The following is a 22,284-nucleotide window of genomic DNA, read 5'->3' on the forward strand; positions in this document are numbered from 1 at the left end:
CTGGTGGTTGCTTAGGGTTGGGGGTTGGGGGGTGGACAGGAGGGAATGGAAAATGCCTCCTAATGGTTGCACAACCCTGTGAATATGCTAAAAATATTAAATTGTACACTTCAAATGAGTGAACTGTATATATATAAATTATTTCTCAAAAAGTTATTAAAAATCATAAGAGAAGTAAAAAGTACCGTGAAAGTATAATTCATGTAAGGTAGATAAATTAACCCAAATAAAGGCAACTTTATTTAAGCAACAATTTTGGTATGTTAATGGTTATACCATATTGTAACTTGGGCTTAATGACATTCTGAATGATGTAATAATCAAATAACTTTGGAGTCAATTAGATATGTATGAATACTGGTAATGCAACTACTTACTAGCTGTACAGTTTTGGCTTCTCTACCTTCCTCAGACTTAGTTTTCATCTATAAAGTAGTATTCAATCAGTTAACATCCTTTCTATTCATTTCTAATTTGTTTGGCTCCTGGTTACTATTTCTTAATACTCTGTAGTTGAGGGCTCATTTCAGTGTAGTAACATCAGGCAAATTCTACTTTTTCTGTTAGGTTAACAATGACATTGAAAAAAGGAAGACCCTTCTCCAGTACTTGATGCACAGTACTAACTACTACCTCCTAAGGTGATGCAGGACAGCTGATCATTCTGCAATGTTCCCTGGCCCTCTCTGTGTGGTCACTCAATGGAACAGTGCTCATCTGTAGCCAAGTTTAATCAAGTTTCAAAGTAAAATGTCATGAGACCATGTATCAGATATATACTAAAAACCATGCAAGGTTACATGTATTGGATTCCTTTTTTTATTCCTTCAGCAATTCTATTAAAACACACCCACACAAACGTACAACTTTGCCTGCTATGACTTGTTCTCTAAAAATCCTCTGAGGCTTGTTAATCAGGGAGCTAGATGTTGGGTTTTTTTTAAATACCTTATTGAAAATGCTGGAGAATTTGGTGATTTAAATAAGATGTTTATAAGGTACACTATGAAAAGGCAGAGGGAAAACAAAACTCATACTCAGCCCAGAAACTTCCAGTGTAAAAAGAGCAATCATTAAGTCCCCACCATGCCTCCATTTTCTAATACTCGGTAAACAGTGGGTGTCCCATAAGTGCTGGCTGAATTAATGAACCTCAGAGTCCACCTAAAACTCCAGCAAAACTAAACTGCCTCTTAAATCCTAGACATACTCAATCAGGCATTGTCAGGCTCCCAATTTGAATGGAACCCAAGTGATGTCACATGGAAACAACAGATCTACCTCAATATATCTGTCATCTACTTAAAAAAAAAAAAAAAAATTGCTTCAGTTCACCTTTAGCCACAGCTGCCTAACACCAGGCTACAGACAGCTATAATGACCGCTGAAATGAATTGTTTGTTCACATGGCTGCCCTTTGGTCAGAAAGACACACTTTCAGTCTAGGGGAGATCTGGAAGCAGGCAAGAAAAAGGGCATACTTCCCACAAACAATGTTATTTGTGATAGTGTTTGCTGCAGACTCCAACAGGGAAAGCCCCTGCAATAAGGAAGAAGAAAAAATTTACCATGTCTAAACTTTTACTTTGGCTGAAAAGATCCAATTTGTATCCAAAAGAATTGTTCTTTTAACAGAAACAGTGAAATAAGGTTCAAAATGAAAAGAGAAAGGGCATGATGAATCAAATGCCAGATAAGCATGTAAGAAGTGCTTCATTATTATATCTGTGTGCTCAACTTTTAACTAGATAAAAGAGAACCCTAGGTTTTTAACTGGAAGGCATAGAAAGCATCTAATTCTTAGCTACTTTTGCTACTGTGTTATTTTGTATAAATAGGACAGGGGACTAGGTTACATTCTATTACACTTCTCATGAAGTAAAAACCTAGCATTCCCCTATAACAAGCATTTAGCTGAAATTCCTAAACCAAACCCAGGATAAGAATACATTTTTAACCATGTTATCATTTGGGGCTAGCTATTAAAACAACAGGGAAAATGTACCTGTTAGTAAAAAAAAAAAAAAAAATTTCAGTCACACATGATTTGTCTTCATAAAAAGAGACCTGCTAATTGGCCAAATCACCTGATGCTTTGGAACATCGAGGTATGATCGTTGACTCTTAGAAGTCATGATGGTTTTACTGGTCTAGGATTCTAATTTTCCTTGACACCAATCTACACTTGCCAAAAGCCTTGAGAATTCATTTAAAACTGGCTTTAGAAAAACAAATTATTCCTGAGAAATTTCTTTATACTATGTACTATAGAACCTTTTTTTTTTTTTCTTTTTTAATGTTCTGCCCAGAAGAATATGAAAGGTAGGCAGTGCTGGAATATAGACTTTGGCTGGGACTTTTAAAACATATACCACTGATACATAAAAATATTAAATAAGACAATAAATCATTTGCAAGTGACACAGGGACAAATTTTGCTATTTCTGCAAAGTTTATTCATCAAATAGACATGTAACCTAACCGGCTCAAAGGAAACTAACTCCAATTCTTGGCTAATATAATGCTAAAAATACAACGGATCTCAAACCTGATTACTATTTTTACCTTCCTCCCACCCTCCACTCCCCTGCTGACCAAATTTTTACCTCTTTCCATAAAATTACCTACTTATAGCCAAGTGAAACCCCAATTTAAAAAATAATAATTAATGGAATCAAGCTGTAAAAAAAGAATGAATGTTCTCTGGACCACGGTTACTCATTGAACAGATCGCAGTTAAAGCTGGAATCTATGGTTGGCAATGTCAGAGCTCGTTTTACAAACCCTGGAGAATGCCACAGTTATCACTGTCCAAAAACAACATTCAAGAGGTCTGATCTGAATAGTTCCTAAGTTCAGAATATTTTAGACCACATTCCGACAGGCAGACATATCAGTAATTACATAGCCACCCATACAGCCTTGAGTTCCATCTCCAATGAAGGCAAATGATGGAGAGATGGGTACTTGGTTATCCTAAGGGCATTCCTTTAGCTAAGGCTGCTAATGCTAAGACACATTATTACATGTGATCAATTAAGGCATGCTGATAATCCACCCAAAAAAGCAAAAAGAGAAACTGGAGACTCCCAACAGTGTTGATGATGGTGTTGAGCATTTCCTTCGTTACAGAGTTTAAGAGGTAAATGTGGCATTTTCACAATACAGTGAAATTGCTGAGTTTTCTCTTTCTATGCATCTCCTTTTAAAACATCTAGTTTTTCAGAGTCCATTTCTCTTGAACACCAGTGTTTTTTATTTATTTTTGCTTTTTTAGATAAAATACATAATAGTTACATCACTACTATCTGGTAGTACTTTGGCAAGACATGTACAGGGCTATATGGCTCAGACCACATGGAAATAATACAAAAGTCAATGAGTGGAGCTTCCTGGTTTCATATGGAGTGAAACAAGGGTAAACTATTGGTATTTCTACAATCATAGGTTGTTGGGACATTATAATTGGAAGAGGCCTTGCTAAAGGTATGTTGTATGTGATTTCTTCTGTGCTGTAAACTCCTCCAGGCCAAAGACTATCTTATTGTTTGGTGTACCCCTTCCATAGCCTTAGTCTCACTACAGGCATTTACTGTTAAGTTTAATATACTGAAGTAAAATAAAAAGCCTGATAACTCAGTAGCACAAGAGTGTCCACTAAGATAGCAATTTATAGGGGCGCCTGGGTGGCTCAATCAGTTAAGTGTCCAGCTCTTGATTTCAGCTCAGGTCATGTCTCAGGGTCCTCGGATCAAGCCAGGCATCAGGTTCCACACTAAGTGGGGATTCTGCATGAGGATTTTCTCTCTCTCTCTCTCCCCCCCTCACCCCCCCACTGCTCTCGTGATTGCTCTCTCTCTAAAATAAATAAATCTTAAAAAAAGAAAAAGGACAGCAATTTATAGGAGCACTACTTGGGCAATGGAAATCCATCCCTACATTCCAGGTGGACAAGACCAAGGCCTACCATTTTTAAAAAGCTTTTATATGCTATTTATTGGGTCTACCATAGGTATTAAGTAGCTAGGCTCTAAATTCATACCTTCCACAAGTATTACATTACAATGAATTAGTAAATTCATTCAAGTCTTTACCATTAAGTTTATGTGATGAATGTTATAAAGCCTGTAATTTAACTTTAAAATACATCATCATAGAAAAGGTCATATGATGTAAGCAGGTGAGTCAGTTTAAACTACACTCCAGAGCAGGTTCTCAACCTTGTCACTAATGACATTTGGGGCCAAATAACGTTTTGTTGTGCTGGCCTGTCCTGGGCACTGTTAGAAGTCTAGCAACACTCTGGACTCTATAAACTTGATGTCAATAGCACCCTCCCCCCCACGAGTTGTGGCAACCAAAAATGCCTTGGGACACTGCCAAATATCTCCTTAGGGGCAAAATCACCGTGGTTGAGAACCACTGCCCTAGAGTCTGAGTTTGTGCTCAAAGGAGCTACCCTTCTATAATCAGAAGCAAAGCTCACATGTCAGAGGTGACTACCCAAGCACTTAAGTCATTGGTGTCTCTACCAATACCAGAGACTTTCTAATTACCATAATGAATTTCAGAAATAGGTTCTGATTAGTGAGATGAGAGGTTGGATAATCAACATTATGGTGTTAGAAATAGATTCACTGGCAAAATCAACCGTATTAAGATATGTGAATTGGCTGAATATTTTTCCGCTCATACTTTTCTTTACATAAAAGAGGGATAAGAATCCAGGAAGACACTGAGAGGATATGGTCCAAGGCTTGAGCCTAAAAGATCCTGTGTCTTGCCTTTGGGTCAGATTTCTAGCTGATGCCCACTATGAGGGTAAGTAGATCCAAAGATTACTGTCCTACCTGCCTCAAGTGAATCTTTCCAGGAAGGTGGTATTCTAGTGCCTACAAGACGTAGATTTGAGCTTCACCCAGCCTACTGCAGTACAGGCTGCATGAACTGTTCCATGCTTATAAATGTTTATTTAATGAATGTCTTTGCATAAGGCAAAATTTGACATGAGACTTACTTCGATTATAGCCAAGGAGAATGGTTACAGGAAAACAGTTCACTCTCATCCACCTCAAGCTTTTTGATGGCTATCATTACTTACTGAAAAGAATTTTGACATGACCAAATTGGCAAAGATAGTGTACAAGGTCAATTAAGTGCTAAGTGATAGGGATAAATGCAATTTAAGAGCTGCCTAAAAAGAACTAACAGTAAGGAAAACAAATATATTAATAAAAACAACAACTTCTGCTTACTATGTGTCCACTATGTGCCAGGCACAGTCCTAAGAAGTCAATGGATATTATTCCTAAACCTTTCAACAACATTTTAGGTAATTATTATTTTTGACTTATGAAGAAAACAAGGTTCAGAGAAGTTAAGCAACTTGTTCAAAAGCACACAGCAGGGGTGCCTGGGTGGCTCAATCATTAAGCGTCAGCCTTCCACTCAGGTCATGATCCCAGGGTCCTGGGATCAAACCCCGCATCAGGCTCCCTGCTCAGCTGGAAGCCTGCTTCTACCTCTCCCACTCCCCCTGCTTGTGTTCCCTCTCTTGCTGTGTCTCTCTCTGTCAAATAAATAAATAAAATCTTTTAAATAAAAAAAAATCACACACCAGTGCCCAAATTCAAACCAGGTGTGCCTAAAACCTCCAAAGCCCAAGCATTTCCCAGCCCACCACACTATAGCTTTAGATACACACACACACACACACACACACACACACACTGCTAGATGATAAGCGTTATACAAATGACTATTGGGTTGAGTTAACATACGAAAAATCTATAAACAAGTCTTCCCCACCAACCTGATTTCCTGGGGATGAAGGGCCTACAGATTCTTCTGTTGGTCCCTCTTTTAAGTAAATCCACATTTGAATGTTTGAATGCCTTTGGTTCAGAAAAGCACTCACAGTGCTGAACATCACTCCTACTGTCTTCCATCTACATCTCTGTTACCTGTCTGACCCTGGAGTCATTGAGTTTGCAACCCCTGCAATAATCACAAACTTTTCAAACATAAAACAACTACAACAAGTATGGAGAAACAGAAATCGCCCACATGACAAATGATTAAATCTGAATCTGGGCTCTGGTCCTATCCCACCACTCCCTGTAGTTTTTGACACCATTAATCTCTTTAAACTTGAGCTTTCTCCTTCATAAAGGAGAGGTATTTGCTGTGGAGCTCAAATGAGATGCAACATAAATGTGTTACAACACCTAGCACATAGTAAGCACTCAATAGAGCTTAGCATTGTTACTGTTATTATTAATTATTGTTCTCTGGCTAAATACCCAACCAACGAACCTTTTATTAAAACAAAAAACCATTACATACAGTAACAACGCCTCCCTTTGCCTTTTCATCTCTAGTTTACAGTCTCAATAACTTCAGCATCTCTTCATGGGATTGATTTAGCCCACAGGTTATATACATTATTTACCAACATGTGTAGCATACTTCCCACACCCTACACTTTCAAAGCACCTGTATGTCCCCTTCCATTATATCCATCACATTCAGAATTACTTGTTTGATCATTTTAAGCTCCGGGAAGGGAGGAACTGTGTTTTGTCTTATTTACTGCTGTGTCCCCGCCACCTAGTACAGGGCCTAACACATAGCAGGGATCAACAAATATCTGAATTGAACTGAAGTAAACTCCATCTGGCATATCTTGGAAAACTAGCATCTTGGCTTAACACTACTATCCGAAGCTTCTCTCAGAAGTAGAGCTAATGCCTAGCATACCAGTTGTGATGCCCAAAAATAGCACATTTCCTTAATTCCATAATGCACTTTGCTTGTTAGGTGCCCCTAGACACACCCATTCTAATGATTTTCAAATCATAATGCGTCTTATCTCTTTGTTCATTTAATGTGCTAATTTTACCTTTTATCTTCAAAGGTAATCAAATCAACAATGTGGCTTAAAATTAACATATTAGGGGCACCTGGGTGGCTTAGTCTGTTAAGCATCTGACTCCTGATTTCAGCTCAGGTCATGATCTCAGGGTTATGGGATCAAGCCCCACACTGGGCTCTGAGCTGGGCATGGAGCCTGCTTAAGATTCTCTCTCCCTCTGCCCCTCCTCTCCTCCCCATCTCTAAAAAACAGAAACAAAAAATCTTAGAATCTATTAAATATATTTTTGTTTGGTATTTTGTTTGGAATCATACCTCCCAATGCCAAGGTCTTCGTCCAGTTCCCAGAAAATAACTGTTCCCAGGGCATTCCCTAGCTGTCCTTTGTGGGGCACTCTCTCTTCTTTTCTTCTTTTTTTAAGCTCTTATTTAAATTCCAGTTAATTAACATACAGTATATTAGTTTCAGGTGTACAATACAATGATTCAACATTCCATACAACACTGGGTGCTCATCACCACAAGTATACTCCTTAATCCCCAACACCTATTTAACCCATCCCCGCCACCCACCTCCCCTCTGGTAACCATCAGTTTGTTCTCTATAGTTAAGAGTCTGTTTCTTAGTTTGTCTCTCTCTCTCTCTCCTCCCTTTGCTCATTTGTTTCTTAAATTCCACATATGGGTGAAATCATACGGTATTTGTCTTTCTCTGACTTAATTCACTTAGCATAATACTCTCTAGCTCCATCCATGTCATTGCAAACAGCAAGATTTCATTCCTTTTTATGGCTGAGTAATATTTCATTATGTATATGTATATATATGTATATATATATATACACACACACATACATACATTATATATATGTATATAATATAAAATATACAAACACAATCTTCTTTATCCATTCATCAGTCAATGGACAGTTGGGCCATTTTCATAAAGGTCCCCTCAGCCTTCCCTGCACTTCCCAGTGGGACCTAATGTAGGCCAAGCATGAGTTCTTTCATATGGTCTTCATAACAAAATTGTGCAGTAGAGTTGCTAGATTCAATCTGGTCATGATGAAACTGAGGCCCTTTCTGAAAGGTTTGAAAGACTGACTGTCCACAAACACGCAGCCAGATTCAAACCCAAGTCTGTCTAGTCCTAAAGTCCATGTTCCTCCACTGCACCCCCTGTTGCTACAGAACCTTAGCTCCGTGGAGCTAGAAAATTCACTTCTGCAAATTTTTCACTAATTTTTAAAAATTTAATTCTGCTTTCTTATGATTTCAATGAAAAAATCCATTTGGGGAAGGTAATAAAGTATATTTCTTATTAATAAAGGGTAAGATTGATTTACCCTAGTAAATATTTGTGAGATAGTGACTTTTTCATAATTACAAAAGTAATTTTTAATAACTATTTTCAAAATGATCTTGAGCTACAAAACTAGCCAAAAGATAGTAAATATCTGTGTACATTTCTAATAAAGACTAGAATAACATAAAAAGGAAAAGGATCCACAATGGTTTCAGTCCTGGCATCAATATTCTCTTTTAAAGTTTCCCCTTTTAAACAAAACATACAAATAAAAACAAAAAACAAAACAGGTAGAAAAACAAAAGAAAAAATAATTTTTTTTGCCTCAACAAAAAAAAAGGGAGAAAAAAGCAAAAAAAAAAAATTACAAACACAAGCAAATAAATGTGGTATATATTAAAATGAGATCTTTTCTTGAAATGTCCAAGTTTGGATTTGATAGGATGAGTGGTCCCTCTAAATCCAAAACCTCTCTTTTCTTCCCTCTAAGTAGCTGAAATAGATTGTATGAGGAAGATTGTATCTGACGAGAGAGGTATTGGTTGCAAACTAGTTCTTTTTAGTTTACTTAAATCAAACAGGTGCCACAGCTAAATGAGAATCCTCTAATAGAGTCCATTTACCAGAAATCTGAATCCATTCTCAGGGAATAACAAAAGAAAAAGATTATCATCACACCAGGAACTGATTCACACAGCCACTTTTTGTTTAAACTCTTGGTATTAATATCCAAAGATGTGATAACGAGCTGAATTTGGATAAAATAACAGGTATCACAACAACTACCCAGAGGAGAGATTTAAAATCTGGGGACAGATGCCATGTTGGCACTTGTGGCCTGCATGAGTGATGGGAAAGATTATAGTTTAGCTTGTGAACCCTCAGGAAGCAGTTCTTTGTTTCAGCTCTCGAGAGTTTTACCCTGCAGCCATCATCTTAATTCTCCTAAGAACACCTTAGAAAAGTAGGGTTTAACAGTCCTTAGAAAAATTATGGTTTGATGATTAAAAAATAGTATTAGGAAAGATTATACACGTTATTAGGGAACTGCTCACCACAAGAGTTCCAGGATGTCAGAAATCCATTCTGGCAGAAGAAAGGGAAAACATAAATGTTGCATAAAAAGAAACTGATATGACAGCATAGGTGTGGTTAGCTGGAAGAAAGAGATTTTGAAGTTGGTAGTGGTAAGTGTCTCCATAAAATGGGATCCTAATCTGGCTTTATTTTGACTTTCTCTTTTCTCAGAAACTTAGTAATTTTCTTCGCTATCACCGTTTTCTAATTTGTATAGGTGATTTCATGTATAGCTTATAGTCTACCACATCTCTGACATTGATGATTATTTTCCCTGTGATCACTAAGTTGTGATACTGGGACATCAAGTTGAAATGTTATGTTAAAAGGGACAGGAGGGGCAAGTGAAAGGAGAGCCCTGAGCCTCTACCTAACTCTTTCTCAGTTTGGGCATAAGGTTTCTGTTCCCTAATGATTGAGAAAAAGACAATTAATAAAGGACAAGGACCCAGACATATCAACTGGCCACTCTGGCCAGAGCTACTGGGAAACCGGGGACCAAAGTATGGTCATGGATGAAAGGGGAAAAGAAATGGCCCAGACAACTTCTTCAGCAGCAAAAATCTGCCTTCGGCTCAGGTCATGATTCTGAGGTCCTGGGATCGAGCCCCCTGCTGGGCTCCCTGCTCAGCGAGGAGCCTGCTTCTCCCTCTCCCTCTGCCTGCCGCTCCCCCTGCTTGTGCTCTCGTTCGTTCTTTCTTTCTCTCTCTCTCTCTGTGTCAAATGAATAAATAAAATCTTAAAAAAAAAAAAAAGATTGCTTGGTATGTTAGAAACACAAGGCCTTCGACTTAACAGTTTGATTCCCAGTTTTGCTGTTTCTCCAAATATTCTTAATATATTCCAAACTGAGACCTACTATTCCACTAATTTATAAGGAAAGAATATAATATCAGTATCCTGTCTGGAAGAAAAATAGCATCTGGAACAAATTTCTGTTTAAGAAATGAGGATATCAATGGATTACAAAGAATCTTTGGCATATGTCCTTAAAGAATGTTTTTTAAGAGTAAAGATTTGTCAGATTATACAGGAGTAGAGGGGACATTCAATAGTTGGGTTCAAAGGATTTTCAATATCAAAAAAATTTATAGAAAGAACTTTTGCTTTCTGTAACGCTGGTATTGAATTTCAATTTCTAAAATAAAACATGTCGTTGACTTCGGACATGCACCTGATGAGGAGAAAGGGTAAGACATCACTGAACAAGTCACAAATTCAACTTGTTCTCAATAAAAGATATTACTAGCTAAGACAATGAAGCATGTTTTCTTGGCTGGTAAGAGCACCAGTGAATATCAGCTCTGGTCTCAAGCAGCTGAAGAGATTAGGGGAAAGAAAAAGGCTTCTCCAGAGAATCCCATGCTTCATCTGAACAGTTACCAGGGCCACCTCTGAACAGGCAACTTCTGCAGAAAGAAGTTACTGAGATTTTTTTCAGCATCTATAAAAACAACAACAATAACAAGTTGGCTTCTATGTTGGGTGAGGGAAAAGAGTAGGATCTCAGCCTTGTCCCCCAAACCTCACAATTCTGAACAAACCTATGCCTTAAAAATCTACACATTTAAAAGTTAGTCAAGGATCCCCGAATATATAAAAAAGTATTGGAGAAATCTATTCACTTTAAAGAATAATAGTTAACAGACTCACTTTCATGTTCAACAATTCTCTAAATGCACTAAAACCAGAATCTGATTTAAAGAAATTTTGTTTCTTTACAGCTTTTTCTCAGAAAACACTGATACAGCCCCAGAGGAGATACTTGGCCTGCTGGCTCCCTCACTTCCAGGGGCTCTCTGTGGGGCTGCCCCTGACCCATACATCCATGAGGAGATCATGTACAGCCCATTTGAATAATACGAATTGGCTCCTGTTTGTAAGGTGAACTGCTCCAAGACTGACCCTGATTGTAAGCTGAAAAACAAGTTAGCCTAGAAGATTCAGACTGAGTGAAAAACTGCCCCAGATTCAACTTTGGCAGGGAGTCTTGAGCTAAAAATTATATCCCTGAATTTTGGAGAGGACAGAGACCACTTTGGTGTTCCCCTACACATCCCCCCCCCCAACCCCTGAAAGAGCATAAAAAAAAGATTCGTTTCCAAAGTTAGGAAATCAGGCTTCAACCCACCATTGTGTGGTCGTAAGAATTACACCCAATTACTCATGAGTCATAAGGCACTGGATTCAATCAGTGCATGAATTCATCTTTTTTCCAGTGGCTATCTCTACTGCACCAAAGAACTGGCAAAAATGAACAAGTTGGGAAAAGTGAGCCACTGGCCTTCTTACAGTTCACACCTAATCAACTACTTAATTTTGGATTTGAATGTATCAACTAATTTGACCATATCTTCCCACTCTCATCAAGGCTGATTATTCACTACATCCCACCACGTCCACCTTATACAGACCCAGAAGAAAAATTCCTCTCAGCATTAGGGAAGTCAATCCGATATTGAAAAACCAAACAACAACAAATAAACAAGCACACAAAAAACTAAAACAAGAAAAAGAAGTGTTCTCTGTTTCTTTAAAACATTAAGAATCTTTTAAACGGATGTGATTCCAATTTTATACTGACTAGAGAGAAGTCAAATCTGTGGCCCATGTCTAGCAATGTAGGAGTATTTTATATATATTTTCATCCAGACTGCTTGAGACTTACTGAGAAATCTACTTTGATTTAAATTACCTTTTTTTTTTTTTTTTAGACTGTCCTGGGTACTACTGGGCTGCCTTATGACTAGTTAACAAGTGCAACTTCTGGGGCGCCTGGGTGGCTCATTCGTTAAGCAGCTGCCTTCAGCTCAGGTCATGGTCCCAAGGTCCTGGGATCGAGCCCCACATCGGGCTCCCTGCTCGGCAGGAGGCCTGCTTCTCCCTCTCCCACTCCCCCTGCTTGTGTTCCCTCTCTCTCTGTGTCTCTGTCAAATAAATAAAAAATCTTAAAAAAAAAAAAAAGTGCAACTTCTTGCTAAATTTGATTTAAGTGGTTCATCCAAGGCTGAGCACAATAAAAACGGTCTCAATTCAATTAAAGTAACATCAGTAATGTTTAGGTCTCAATCCAATAAGTCTCATTTCAAAACATTTTCTCCATATCACATTAATACTAATGCCAAGCACCTGCTGATCATTTACTATGCACCTGATACCTTCCCTCAAAAAGAAGATTCTTGTATTTGAAAGCTTAAAGGTAACACTGTGTAAAAGTTTAAGTTGAGATCAAATTAGCATCTATTAAACCAAGGAAAATATCACACAGTACTAAATTCAGTAGTAAACTTCAAAGTATTTCCTGTAAATGATCTTGATGAGCTTAAAAAATGAAGGCTGGAGTTGTTAGGAGAGACTCCCTGGAGGTTGGAGAACCTAAATTTGTTGTGTTGAAGAAGACTGTAGGTGATTCCAAGCAAGGTATGTACGCCAGTGAAGGCACAGAGGTAAGACTCTGTTTTCATGGGCTAATGACATCATGTTTTCGTAAAGCAACGAAGAGACCCATGTGAAAAAAAAAGCAAAAGTTATAGGATAGAAACTTCTGGAAAATCAATTATGTGAGGACATAACAATCAAATCAAAGACTTGAGCTTTGTGATCACAGTGTCCAAAAAGAGTGCCCAGTCTTTCCATCTCGGGCCAGGTCAATATTGAAAGTAACTACTTCTCTTTATGAAGTATAAAGATTTCCTGCTCAAGGCCAAGGACCAGATTATTTTAAGATAGGCTACCAATTATCAAATATTTCAGTCTGTGTTTAAGCTATTTCCCAGAGAAAATAAAGGTGTTTATTCTTCATTTAGAATTCATGACTTACTCGAGCTATGAGATTAAAATGTAAAACTGCCCCTTCTCTTGATTTCTATCCAGAATCTCGTTTACTAATCCACCTTTAGAATGGAGATAAATAACATACTCTAATCTAAAGGAAATGAATAAATCCCATTTCCATTCCAGAACAGCCCAGAAACAGAAACAGTAAAGTGTGTATGGCCCAAACAACAAAAGGATCTTATCCTCTAAAAGCCATTGAAGCACTAATGCTTTAAATCCCAACATTTCTGCCAAAGTCTATAGAACCTGGAAAGATACAGGTTTAATACCATATAATTTCAACTGAACTGGAAATAGTGTGGTTTCTAACATAGTTTCAGCAGACAAATTTAAGGCTGGCTAACTCTTAAATTGAAAGAAACATATTCTAAAATTAGTAATTAGGAGAGGGAAAAGACCAGTATAATTAGAAGCTCTAAAACTTACTACTAAACATAACGTTATTTCCAGGATATCCCTTTTTGTCTCAATTATACAACCTTATTTTCTATTTTGAGCCATCCTTCATGGCATCTCATCTATGTTATTAGTTAACTTAAAAAATAGGCCACCACAGCTTTTGGAAACAGATCCCTTTTTAAAATCTGGATTAAAAAAGAAAAGAGAGTTACAACCAAAAGACCAATCACAATGGGATGCATGAGTATCAGTGATGTACTTTTTTCCTCCCATTCAAGGCAACATGGTAGTCAACCAACAGGGAGACCCTTTCTCTCCCACTCAGTAAGCACCTGCATATAACCAGAGGTTCCTCTATTTCCCTAACTCTTACTTTCTCACTCTCTAAAATGAGTACAAACCATACTTGTCCATTTTCTTCAAGAATACATGAGAATTGAGAAGACACTTGTTTTTTTTTTTCAAGAATGTTAAATTCCGAGATAGAAAAATCACAATTTTAGCCACCAGCCCTGTGCTTACACTCTAATCTCTGCTTTACCTGATATAATTCACTACTAACTTCTACTGTAGCTGCTGCTTCATATATTTATATAATAGTTCCAGATATTGACATTAATAAGCCAATGTTCCAACAAAAAGTGTCCCTATTTGCAAGGTGCACATCCCTCCCAAGTTTACTACTAACAATAACTGCCTCAAAACCTCAGCATCATATTTAACTCACAATTCCTCCTTTATCCACTTAAATATTAAGTAAGTCACCAAGGACTTTCAGTTCTGCCTTCAAAATATCTCCCTGTATGTATTTCTTCCTCTCCACTCCAACCACCACTATCCTCCGCAAATCGCCTCTAGTTCACTGATGCAGAGTTCAGGTAAACTGAAAAAGAGGAGAAAAGATCACTCAGACTGTGCCGGAGAGAGTGATTATTAATATTTTAGGAAATACTTTCTCAGACAATTCTGAAACTAGCTCCACATACACAGATATGTATACAAGTTTACATGAATGTGATATTTTAGATGCTTTGCTTATTTTATGCAACATTATACAATAAATCAATAATAAATACAATAAATATCATACCACATAATTTAATTTTAAATATAATTTTCTATACTTGTATTTCCTAACTGCTCTATTCCTCATTTTATAGAAAAGAAATACATGTGTGGAAGTTATACGTCTTGCCCATGCTATGGAATAATTTAGTAACAATACTCAAAGTTTCCCCAGTCTTGCCAGTGTTTATCTTACCTAATCTCAATTTATACTGACTCTCCTATATCAGCCTTTTTATCAAAAATAATTTGGTCCACTCATCATTTCTCAGACACCTCGAGTACCTCCACTAACATACATTAACTTGTACTCTTCCTTCTGCCTATAAATCCTTCTTAATCTCCACTTAAATGTGTGTCCTTCCCTCAAAATTAAACATAAGCTTTGCCTTCATTTATGCATTCATGACTCATTCATTCAACATATATTTATGCTGTATTATGCCCTAGTGCTAAAGATTCAAAGTTCAACAATACACACACCAGCCCTGACCCTAAGCAATTTAGCCACTAATGATGAAGAAAGACAACTATACAAGTAATAACACAAAAATGTGATAAACATTAGGTAAAGGTGCATGGCAGAGACCTATGGGGCAGCCAATAGGAGAACTTCCTCTTTGAAGCTTGAAAAGACATCCTGGCCCAATTCTGATCTCCTAGATCAGAATTCCTCTGTCATTTATTTATTTATTACCTATACTATTCATTTTGAAACTTAATCTATGCTCTCTTATACCATAATTTACCTTTGGGGTATATGTTCTTCTTCTCTATTTAAACAATTAGTTTCCTTACAAATGAAGAACATGTTTTATCCTTCTTTTGTGTTCTTAGAAATTAGTACACAGCCTTGCAATAAGCAATAGTGTATTGTTACTGTCACTGCTAACACTGAGAAATAAGAATTTGTCTATGACTAGAAACTGCATGTTTCTAATAGTTTGGAATAATTTTTATCATTTGCAGCTTCCTCATATTCCTAATCTGTTTCTAGAGTTTAGAGTTTGAGGTGACTCTCTACCGAGACTTTCCTCTCTAGTACACTCATGAGCACTAGTACATGAAAACAATGCTGTGACTCCTCTTCCCTTAGGCTGTGTTGGGCTAGAAGTCAGTAAGCTTGGCACCCAAGGGTTTGAAACCCTTCAAAAAAGACAGAACTGCTTGCTATATCATCCAGCCATGCCCTGAACCTGCCCTGATTGGTTTGCTTGATAATACTGATTTTAGGAATATAACTTACTAGTAAATAGTCAGTAAAATAACATCATCAATCAAGAATAAATTATGTTTCTCTTTTTCGTGACGCCTCGGAGGCGGCAGGCTGCTCCAGCATGAAGCTGAACATCACTTTTCCAGCTGCTGGCTGCCAGAAACTCATTGAAGTGGACGATGAACGCAAACTTCATACCTTTTATGAGAAGCGTATGGCCACAGAAGTTGCTGCTGATGCTCTGGGTGAAGAATGGAAGGGTTATGTGGTCTGAATCAGTGGTGGCAATGACAAACAAGACTTCCCCATGAAGCAGGGTGTCTTGACCCATGGCCGTGTCCACCTGCTGCTGAGTAAGTGGCATTCCTGCTATAGACCAAGGAGGACTGGAGAGAGAAAGCGCAAATCTGTTCGGGATTGCATTGTAGATGCCAATCTCAGTGTTCTCAACTTGGTCATTGTAAAAAAGGGGGAGAAGGATATTCCTGGACTCACTGATACTACTGTGCCTCGTCGCCTGGGGCCCAAAAGAGCAAGCAGAATCCGCAAACTTTTCAGTCTCTCTAAAGAAGCTGATGTCCACCAGTATGTTGTGAGAAAGCCCCTAAACAAAGAAGGTAAGAAACCTAGAACCAAAGTGCCTAAGATTCAGCGTCTGTTACTCCACGTGTCCTCCAGCACAAATGTTGGTTTATTGCCTTGAAGAAACAGTGCAGTAAGAAAAATAAGGAAGAGGCTGCAGAATATGCTAAACTTTTCGCCAAGAGAACGAAGGAGGCCAGAGAAAAACACCAGGAACAGATTGCCAAAAGACGGAGGCTGTCCTCTCTGAGAGCTTCTACCTCTGAGTCCAGTCAAAAATGAGATTTTCTAAGAGTGACAAATAAATAAGATCAGACATCAAAAAAAAAAAAAGAATAAATTGTTTGATGGAAACAAAAACATCCTACTTAAATAGCTCCAAAAAACATTAATAACTTTGCTTCTGTTGCTGATTTTTAAGGATAATCTATATTGACTATTTTGCAGACATGTCAAGATTGTCTAAACGAAGTATGACTGATTGTATGTCTACAAACAGTCATAAAGAGCAAAATATCTGGCTCTAATGAATCATGTTCTGATTTATGTAGAATGAAAGAAATAAAACAAACAAAAAACCTAGAATAATCTCTCAGGTAAAAAAAAAATTACAAATAAATTGCTAACAAACCTTCTTGATTGTTTTGACTAAGTCAAAGCTTCCAATAAGAACACCTCTTATTCTGAAATAAAACTATATTTAATGTATTTTTTTGTTTCCCTTACTAAATATTTGAAATTCTTACTCTTTTTTCAGTTAAATAATTCTAAGTTTATTGCACCTTGCATCAGCTACTATATTCTACACGATAGAATTCTGTAAGTATTCTATAAGAAATGTAAGAATTAGTATGACCATACCAATCCCATAGTCAGAAAACTACAGTGGCTCCCAATTGCTTCACAAATGAATAATAAAATTATAAAACCTGACATGTTTCTAAAAACCCTAACTTTTCCTTTAACCTAGAGGTATAACCTAAGCCCAAGAATAGACTTCGGGGGTCAGAAAGTCCCCTGAGGGGTGCCTGGGTGCCTCAGTTGTTAAGCGTCTGCCTTCAGCTCAGGTCATGATCCCAGGGTCCTAGGATCGAGCCCCACATCGGGCTCTGTGCTCGGCGGGAGGCCTGCTTCTCCCTCTCCCACTCCCCCTGCTTGTGTTCCCTCTCTCACTGTCTCTCTCTGTCAAATAAATAAAATCTTAAAAAAGAAAAAAAAAGAAAGTCCCCTGAAACTAAAAGTAACATTTTGGGTGATTTTATGTATTTTTCTAGAGGAAAGAGCCCAAAGCTTTCAGAGTCCCATTGGAGTCTCTGACCTCAAAAAAGGTTCACAAGTATAATTTTAATATTCCCCTTTCACCACCTCCATCATACTTAATGGCCCACATCCATTATTATTTCACAGATCTGGAATTTCTAGCAGTCAAGAAAACCTACCTGCTGCCTCGAAGCAAGAGACATATGATTTCCTTCACTTAAAACACCCTAACCCTCACAAAGCTCTCTTTGAGATTCCCTCCTCCGCCAATCCATCCTACCAGATCTCACTGACCCAACTCACCCCAATGTATCAGAGTTACCAATCTTCAACTGTTGACAGATGACACAGCTAACTAACTGGTTGAGGACACCAGGCCAGTCCACTTGAATTGTGGGCAAATACGTTCACAGGGGTTTTTCTGGGACACATTCCCCAGGTTGCCATGTTACAAGGACTTTTCAAGACAAGTGTTGAAATGAAACAAATAACTTGAATGATAAAAACTGTAAGCATCCAAAGCTGGAATAATAAGGTATTTTAAGGCAGGTTGGATCCTACATCACCCTCTATGTCATACCATATCAGTATCCAGCTCCAACACTTATAGGATAATTTTCAGCTCTAAAATGAATCCCAATAAAAATCTGTCTTCAAACCTACACAATAGCAATTAATGTTAAAATTCATAAATAGTATGTGCAATCTTAAATGAATGAAGTAAATGTTGCTTTTCTCCCTTTGTTATTACTTCAATTTTACTTTAGGGCAAGTTACTTGACAAATCTAACAGGCAACCCAAACTATTTTTAGGAACTCAGCACGACATAAGTGACAAATAAAACAAATTTCCACATCTCACGTCAAATGTTTCCAACTTCTTGGATCTAAGAAATTTAGGAATAACGAATAAATAGCACTGCCACCCACAGAAAAGTTGAAATGTTAAATAGAAGACCTTTTGTTTTTTAACAACTATTTTAACAATTAACATGTCAGGATTAGTATTTCCTGACTTTTTTTTTTCCATAGCTCTCAGAAGACTGCTCTCTTCTTCCAAAAAACAAATAAAAACGAAACACAATGTAACACATCCTGTAAAAGTTTCAACTGATACTCCCTCCCATTCCTTACATCTATTCCACTGTTAGGTCCGTGTCTGCATAACTCGTGGTTACCACATAACTTTGATGAATTAGCTAATGCTCTTCTAGAAGCCCACTGCTTACATCCCTTGATTAAAATGCCCATTGCCAAGAATATATCCATGGGGAACAACCTAATGCCATACTTTTTTATTCACAGTGTTTCCGGACACTGTATGATAAGGCATGCTGAGCCAGTACCTGCCAGAGGCCAATTAAACCCATGGAATCGAGAGAATTTTTCTTACTCTTCTTAAGATTGAAATCCTGACATTCACAAAAGCTTTTTTTTAAAGTGATAACCTCTATTATGAGATATTAAGGTATGGGTATGTGTGTTAATTTATATATATTTTAAAGCAGTCGCACTCATGGTAAACAAATGAGGAGGAAAAAAGAAGTACTTCAGAAAGCATATATTCAAATGGGCTTTCCCTTTGGGATATATTTTCATCCTTATTCCATGTAGAAACTTATTTTTAGGGCCTGTAGTTCCTCTCCATAGTGAAAGGCTGACTCAATCAGTTATGGCTAGGGTAAGTATCAAAAAAATAGTGATGATGATGGTTAATATTTATTGGGTGCTTATTATAAGCATTTTGGATGTAATATTCACTTACTCCTCTCAACAGTCCCTTTGAGACCAAAAATGTACGATTATTTTCACCAACTTATGGACAAGAAAACTGATACTGAGAAACTAGATCATTTGCTTAAATCCAAAATGCTAGTAAACAGAAGGGCCCACTTAAACCTGGGTAGTTCAACTTCAAAACCAGTGTTCTTTGTCTCTAGGCTATAATAACAGGTCCCCCTGTGAAATAATTTACCAACTTTTTAACTTCCTCTTCTGTTTATAAGAATCTGAAGCTAACAGCTATCAAGACTACACCTTAGTATATGCGTTATCACTGACAATTTCAATAGATGCATAATTTGTACTTTTTTTTTTTTAAGAACAACAAAATCTCCTGATGAGATAAAAGATTTTTAGGTATATGACGAGAAAGTTAGGGCTGGGCTTTGTATCAGTACGAGTTTAATCAAGAAAACAGAAGCCACTTTGAGTATTTTTAATTCAGGTATCTTAAAGTAGGGTGTAATGGGTATGGAGGGCTGAGGAGCCAGGCAGGGGGTGGGTGACGACTGACGTAACCTAGCAATTAGCAACAGAGGAAGCTACTACCACCTCACACGCTGGAGGGATGATGGGAAAAGACAGAGGTATCAGAGCCCAGGGACCTGGAATCACCAGACAGAACAATGGCAGACTTGTTCAGAGGGAGCTGGAGCCCTGGAGAAAATGCAGCCCCAAATGAGATGCTGCCCAAAGCAGATGAGGACAGGGAGGAACATTAACATCAAAATTCCTGCCGCCTTCAGGTCTCCTACCAGGGCCTCCCGATTGACATGGTTCCGGGGAGATGCAGCCTGCAACCCTCTGACACAGAGCAGAGCTGGAGAGGCTAAGGAACGGCTCAGTAACCACACGGGGTTCCACCGTGGCTTCGTTACCTATATAAATAGCCAAAGTTCTGGTCCAAATAGTATCCAAGAGTAAAGATTTCCTAAACAAAATGCCCATACATTTACCAAAGCCAGATTTTTCACATTTTAACTATCTAAAACAGAAAACAAATTATGTAAATGTTCCTTTTTAAAGGCCACCAAAATCTTATAAACATAACATTAACTCTTTCACAGACTTTGCATGAGAAACATCCTGTAAGAACCAAATGCAGATGTCACCTTTAACTACGGCTTTACTTAATGGGATGTTTTGCTCATTAAATATTTGTCCACCTCTCCGTATTTATTGCCAGGCTCTCCATGAAGTTCCTTCAATTATGCAATTAGATTCTATGCTCAAGAAAACCTTAGAAGGTGGGTATTCTTGCTCCATTTTCTGAAACATTTTGGCCAGTGAGGTCTTTTTTCCAAGGAGCTAGGATGTCATCAGCAGTACACACTCCTAGCTGCCTATCCAGCCATCATTTCTCTCGCTTCTTTCCTCACAGAATGGTGACACTCCGCCCCAAATGTGAACCTATTCCCAGATCCAGGAGATAGATCTGAATAGTCTAAGTCTAAGGGGGATGAAGAATCAGAGATTTTGCCCCCTAGGGAACATGTGGCAATGTCAGACATTTCTGGTCTTCATACTAAAGGGGCAGGGTACCTACTGGCACCTGGTGAGTAGAGGCCAGGGATGCTGCTAAACATCCTATCATGCACAGGATAACTCCCACACACACGATAAAGAGGTACCAAAACCCTGGTCGAAGCCACTGGTTCTGAAAGTGAGGTTTTTGAGCCAGCATCAGCTTGATCTTAAACCCAGTATCAACTGGGAACTTGTTAGAAATGCAAATTCCCTCACACTACCCCAACTCTGCTGAATCAGAAACTCTGGATGGGGCAACCTTACATTTTAAAAGCTCCCAGATGATTCTGATGTATGCTAGTGTTTCAGGGTCACTGCTCTAACAGCTCCAGGAGCTGGCCATCTACGGCCCATGGGCCTGCCACCTGTTTCTGTAAATGTTTTATTGAGACACAGTCAATACCCATTTATTTACTTTTTGTCTATTGCTGTTACAATAGAAAAGCCGAACAGTTGTGACAGAGAACAAATGGACTGCAAAACCTAACATATTTACTATCTAGCCGTTTACAAAAAAGTCTGCCAATCCCTGAAGCCAATCATGGTAATTTTATCATTCTTGCCGGTTATTGGTTTAGGAAGCACTGTTCAGGAAGGCATGAGATTATGAGGAGCAATAGGATAGGAGAGGAATGTTGGCAGACATGAAGGGGGAACATTAGAGAAAGCATTGTTTATTTCTAAGGAGGAGAAACAGCAAGGATGTCTTCTTTTCACCTCTGGGTATTATACTGTCTGGATGTGGTAGCTAGAACTGCAGCAGCCATCTTGCAGCCAAGGGGAAAGCCAGGCTAAAGGCAAGAACAATATTCCAGAGACAGGGCAAGTGAGAGACATTATTTCTATATGTTAATTTTTTTTTTTCCACAGTGAGGCTGTATTACATGAGTAATAAGAAAAAAAAATAAATTGAGAGGTAAAAAGACTGGATAAGAAGCCAAAAAAAAAATTTTTTTTAAAGGCCGAACCCAAATAACCACAGGCGTTTTTAATTACCTTAAGTCTGTGTTTTACTGTATGTATGTTTGGACCCATAATCCATACAAATTCTAAAGTAAAACAATTCTGGTTTGAAGCAAATTAAATTTTTCCCCCAACAATAGTGAAGAATAACTATTTCCTTTTCCACTGCAACCAGAGCAATTTAAACTAACAGGCCACATTTGCAGAAATATAATCAAAGGTTTACCACAGGGAGCACACAGCACAAGCTCATTCTACTTGCAATCATTTTCTCCAAGAAGTCAACAGCAACTAAAGAGACCACAACTTAGATTTTAATCAATTCGAATTTGGGCACCACCAAATCCAAATGAATATTTAAAATCTTAAAAGTGTGAAGAACCTCATTTTCCAC

The 22,284-nt window shown here is 38.0% G+C and overlaps 1 protein-coding gene and 1 pseudogene across 12 annotated transcripts in view; one reads left to right on the plus strand and one right to left on the minus strand.

Annotated features, from left to right (window-relative positions):
- Positions 1–22,284, minus strand: part of BBS9 (Bardet-Biedl syndrome 9) — a 452,171-nt gene that overhangs the window by 104,392 nt on the left and 325,495 nt on the right. The window lies entirely within an intron of this gene.
- On the plus strand, positions 15,898–16,640 carry LOC123835410 (small ribosomal subunit protein eS6-like; annotated as a pseudogene).

Source organism: Mirounga angustirostris, unplaced genomic scaffold, assembly GCF_029215605.1.
Source record: "Mirounga angustirostris isolate CCGP_5_RB_7025 unplaced genomic scaffold, mMirAng1.0.hap1 SCAF_12, whole genome shotgun sequence".
Lineage (NCBI taxonomy): Eukaryota > Metazoa > Chordata > Mammalia > Carnivora > Phocidae > Mirounga > Mirounga angustirostris.